Source organism: Solanum pennellii, chromosome 7 (genome assembly GCF_001406875.1).
Source record: "Solanum pennellii chromosome 7, SPENNV200".
Lineage (NCBI taxonomy): Eukaryota > Viridiplantae > Streptophyta > Magnoliopsida > Solanales > Solanaceae > Solanum > Solanum pennellii.
In genome coordinates this window covers 4,342,234-4,346,936 of record NC_028643.1, presented here as the reverse complement: position 1 = coordinate 4,346,936, position 4,703 = coordinate 4,342,234, and positions in this window count along the sequence as shown.

Below are 4,703 nucleotides of genomic sequence, written 5' to 3'. Positions count from 1 at the left end.
AATTAAGAATAAATTAAAGATTCAGTCATGCATTTTGAGATATGAAAAATCACGAGTTAACCATATAAATGAAATAAGGATTGAAAGCGTAAATATTCACTCAAAAATACTTTTTTTTCTTTATTGCATAATCTAGGTCAATACAATAAAGGACAAAATAAGAATTTGGATTCTACTTCATTCAATAAATATATAATATCTATCGTAAAAATATTATCATCTACATCTAGAAAGTTATTTTTCAGAAAAAGTTTATATAATAAACATGTCAAACTATTTTTTGCAAAATTATTAAATTAAAAAAAATGATGGCATGCCTAACAAAATATTTGAAGATACACATATGAGATTTGCTTATTATTAATATATATTATTATACATGTCCTCTTTTTTAAATCCCTTGTTTAATTTCAACTATAGGATTGATCGTGCCATGCAGAGAAAATGAACTACTTTTATTTTTTTGATCATTGACATTCTATACCGACAAACTTATCGATAGAAAATATGATTTATTTTGATGCAAAGCAAAAAAAGCTTATCCAAATTTGACATGTGGCAAATGCTCTAGAAAGAGAGAGGGCCACGTGGGAAGGTGAACACAAATGGTGTATGACTATGCATGTTTTTTCCTCCAATATACGTTGAAGTATAGTAATCGACTTGATATTTAAGTGTATCGACTCGATTCATCGTTATTAAAAAGCATCTCGGGTGAAATTTTAAAATTTTAAAAATACGGCGTAAAATTTAAAATTTTGAGCACATGAAGAAATTGGTGAATTGTAGTGCACTTGGGGCAAGAGAGCAATGAAGGGGATGAATTATAGTGCACGAGAGGTGGAAATAAAAGGAATTTTGGTGCTCGTTCATCGTTGTTTGCTCTCACGATGTAGGAAGCTCATGGGGCAAGGTTCATCAGTTTGATGTTTGGCGCCCATGTATGATAGGTCTTCTTCACTCAATAGTCAGATTTGTATTCTATTGTCACGCTCCGAGCCTACACTCTGGGCGGGACTGATATTCGAAAATTATTATTGGCCCCAAACGAACCCTTTGTTTGGCTTAACTCTTAATAAAAGACTTTAAATAATAAGAAAGAATCTCAAAAAATAGCTCATGCAGTAACTTAGAATGTCTTAAAGGAAACATTAGACTAGCCAAAATGGCAACTCAATGTCTTAACATAAACAATTGAAAATGAAAACTAAGAACTATATTTATCTGTCTATAAAACCTCTAAAACCATGATGGATGTTGGGACAAAATTCTGATCATCCTAACAATTAACATACTAAAAACAATATAGAAATGAGATTCTCCAGAAAACAAGGAGACTCACCAACTGACTTTGAGTGCTCAACTGAATCAACGAAGTGTTGGATGTTGATCTTAGGTACCTGAATCTACATCATGAAATGATGCAGACAAATGGTATCAGGACATTGAATGTACGAGCATGCAAGGGGAAATCTAAACAAGACATAAGCTTGAAATGAATTTTGAAAGAACACTTATCTCAGTTTTACTCAACTCATGGATACTTAACTCAAATGCAGAATTAAACAACAGTGAAGATGCAGTTTATATAAAGCATTTAAACAGTAAATAACAACTCAAACATAATCATATAGTAAAGTAATATAATTTTGTGGGAGTTTTTCTAATCGATAACCATTACTATGAGTTATGTGATGATATAATGTATCGTCCACGCTGTTGAAACTGTCCTACAACTTGTCAGGATATAGAACGCCTCAACTAAGTGGATTCAATAGTTTATGCAAAAAAAACATTAAGGAATCATCTAAAAAGTATGACCCTTTCTGCCACGTTGGTGTTGGGAAAACGCGGACAAGCACAAAAATATATATGGTAAAAGTAATGGAAATAAAATGGGAAAATAACGACACCAAGAATTTTACGTGGAAACCCTTCTGAGTAAGGGAAAAAACCACGGACTAAGAGGAGCAATTGATATTACTATAGTAAGGAATTTTACACTGTGTAGTCACGAATACAATACTCAAAGTGACTACTACACACTCAAAAGGAACAACACTCTTTTGGTTTCCGCCTTACTAAAATATCGCTCACACTCTATTTTTCTTCACAGACTATTTTCTTGTATAGTCTATGGAATACCTCACTTTGCTCTCAAAATGGTTTTTCTCTCTAACTTGGTGTGTTCTACAAATGAGCAAGAATGCTCTATTTATAGAAGGATAAAACCATACCTATGTCACTAATGACATATGTAAACATAGCAAAGTCAAAAATGGTTCCAAATCTTACCAATTTGCCAACTACCAAATCTTTTCTTTTCAACTCCAATTACTATTCATTTTTAACAATTGCTTGTACCAATTGAATAGCTAAAGTTGACTAAAACAATGGGATGGATTCAACAGTTGGCTACATGATTTATGGAGACATTGAGTTGTTATGAACTCCTTCCCACATTGGTTCTCAATACTACTCCCAAGATACTCAGCTCATATGTAAACAAAAACTCATTTTGTGGTTTGAGATAATTACTCAAAATCTAACTCTTCCTCTCTTTTTTAAATGTGAAAATATTCACTCTTTGGAAATATTTAGCTCTCATGTACTCTTTTTGAAGAAATGAATTTCATTTGTTACTCTTATTTAACTCAAAATTCAATGTCTTAAAACAAGTTTAAAGCATTTGCAAAAGACTTTTCAAAGGACTCTAAGAACTCTCTAGATGACTCTTAACTTTCTTGAAGTTGAGTTTATGCATTCAAAGATTGTGATAGGAAAGATCTCGTGATGTTTAGGAGTGTTTTTAGATAGTTACGATCAAGAAATCATTGTTAGGAAGCAAGTCTGCAAAGATGCATTTTAATATTTGATTGCGAAATAAATTTTAAGGCAGAAGGGTCTGTGACCGCTCTGTGACGCGCAGAAAAAATCTGTGAAGGGTGATAGGTCTGCAACACGGACTGGATCGCCAGATTCGCCCGACTTTTTTCTTCTTTGTTTTCTAACCCCAATTTGCCTAATTTGTATTTTTTCTTTTCTCAAATTCTCTTTAAATTCAAATACCCAATATATGTACACAAGAATATACTTATAACGATTCGAAAATCGACACGATTTCCTCAAAAACTCAACAATTCCAACTTAACTCAAGAACGAATATCAATATTCAAGAATACAATTCAAAATCATCCACTTTCAACTTTCGAAAATGAATTTCACTGATTAAACATGATTGGAGCGTGGGTGAATTAACCCATTAAAGTCTGACATACCTCTTAGGATTGAATTCTTGGCGAACTCCGCAACCAAAATCGCAAGAACTAGACGAATCTTAATTTTTTCTCCTCCTTTCTCCTCTTGAGTTCTTTCTCTAAAAATCCTAGCGTGAAAGTTGAGTGTGTAAATTGAACCAATCCAATTTAGACCCCAAATAAATTACTAAAAATAGATTTAGTTAATTGGGTAGTGAAAAGATCATAATACCCTTCTAAAATCCAGTTTTGACTTTCTTTATCTAGACAGTTCAACTTCAAATGAGCATATACCCCTCAAACGAACTCGAAATCAAGCAAACTCGATGGCTTTGGAAAAATATATTTCAAAGATGTTTCCTACGTAACTTGTATCCCACCTAAGTTCTTATTTTTAGGAGTTATGATCATTTGAAGTTCATCCAAAACTCAAACTTAGCTTAACTTTGTCAAACTTTTCAAATTTAATTTTTTCCAAAAATGATTTATTTCTAATTTTAGTTCTTTATAGTTCTTTCAAATAGTGAGGTGTTACATCTATATCATCATAAATGTGTAGATGAATGGGAGATTTCATGCAATTCTGAATAGTTATAGATTGTTTATTATTGTAGGGCGGGGAATAATAATGGAGTCCGAAACTCAAACGGTAGAAAATATTAACAAAAATTCCAAAAGGGTATATAAAATTTTATATAAACCAAAACGGTAAAATCGCTCCGCCGGCAGCGATTTACTTCAACTGAAAAAGTAAAATCGCTGCCCCAGCAGCGATTTTGCCAAAAAGTTTTTTTCTTCTTACAAATCGCTGCCAGGGCAGCGATTTATAAAAAAAAATTTTTTTACCGTTTTGGTTTATATAAAATTTTATATACCCTTTTGAAATTTTTGTTAATAATTTCTACCGTTTGAGTTTCGGACTCAATAATAATGAGTAGGGGTGGTTCTTATAGTTCTTGATTGTTAACCTTGAGTTTCTTACTAAAATGGTTTGGTAGTACTTATAAAGTTGGGATTATAACCATTTCTGAAACTTGTGATAATCAAGGGAACAAATATGATACTATTTGTGTTGTCCAATATGTATGTATGCATGCCCGTTGCTTGTTAGTATCACTCATGTGATGTATGTTGAGAAAATCATAGGGAAGGATATTTAATGACATCATGTTGATATTTTCATGCAATTAACATGTTCACTTTATTTGCGATTTCAAGTGTTATTGCTCTTTGTGATTGTGTTTGTGATTGCTGGATGGCTCGGGTACCACACTGGTACATGAATACTAACAGTTGACTCAAATATCACGACTGATATGATTACTAACGTTTGGCTCGGATACCAAACCTGATACGATTACTGGCAATGGTTGACTTTAATATCACACCTGATATAAATACTAACTTTCGTTGGCTTGGACATTACTGTGGTACACTGACAGTTTG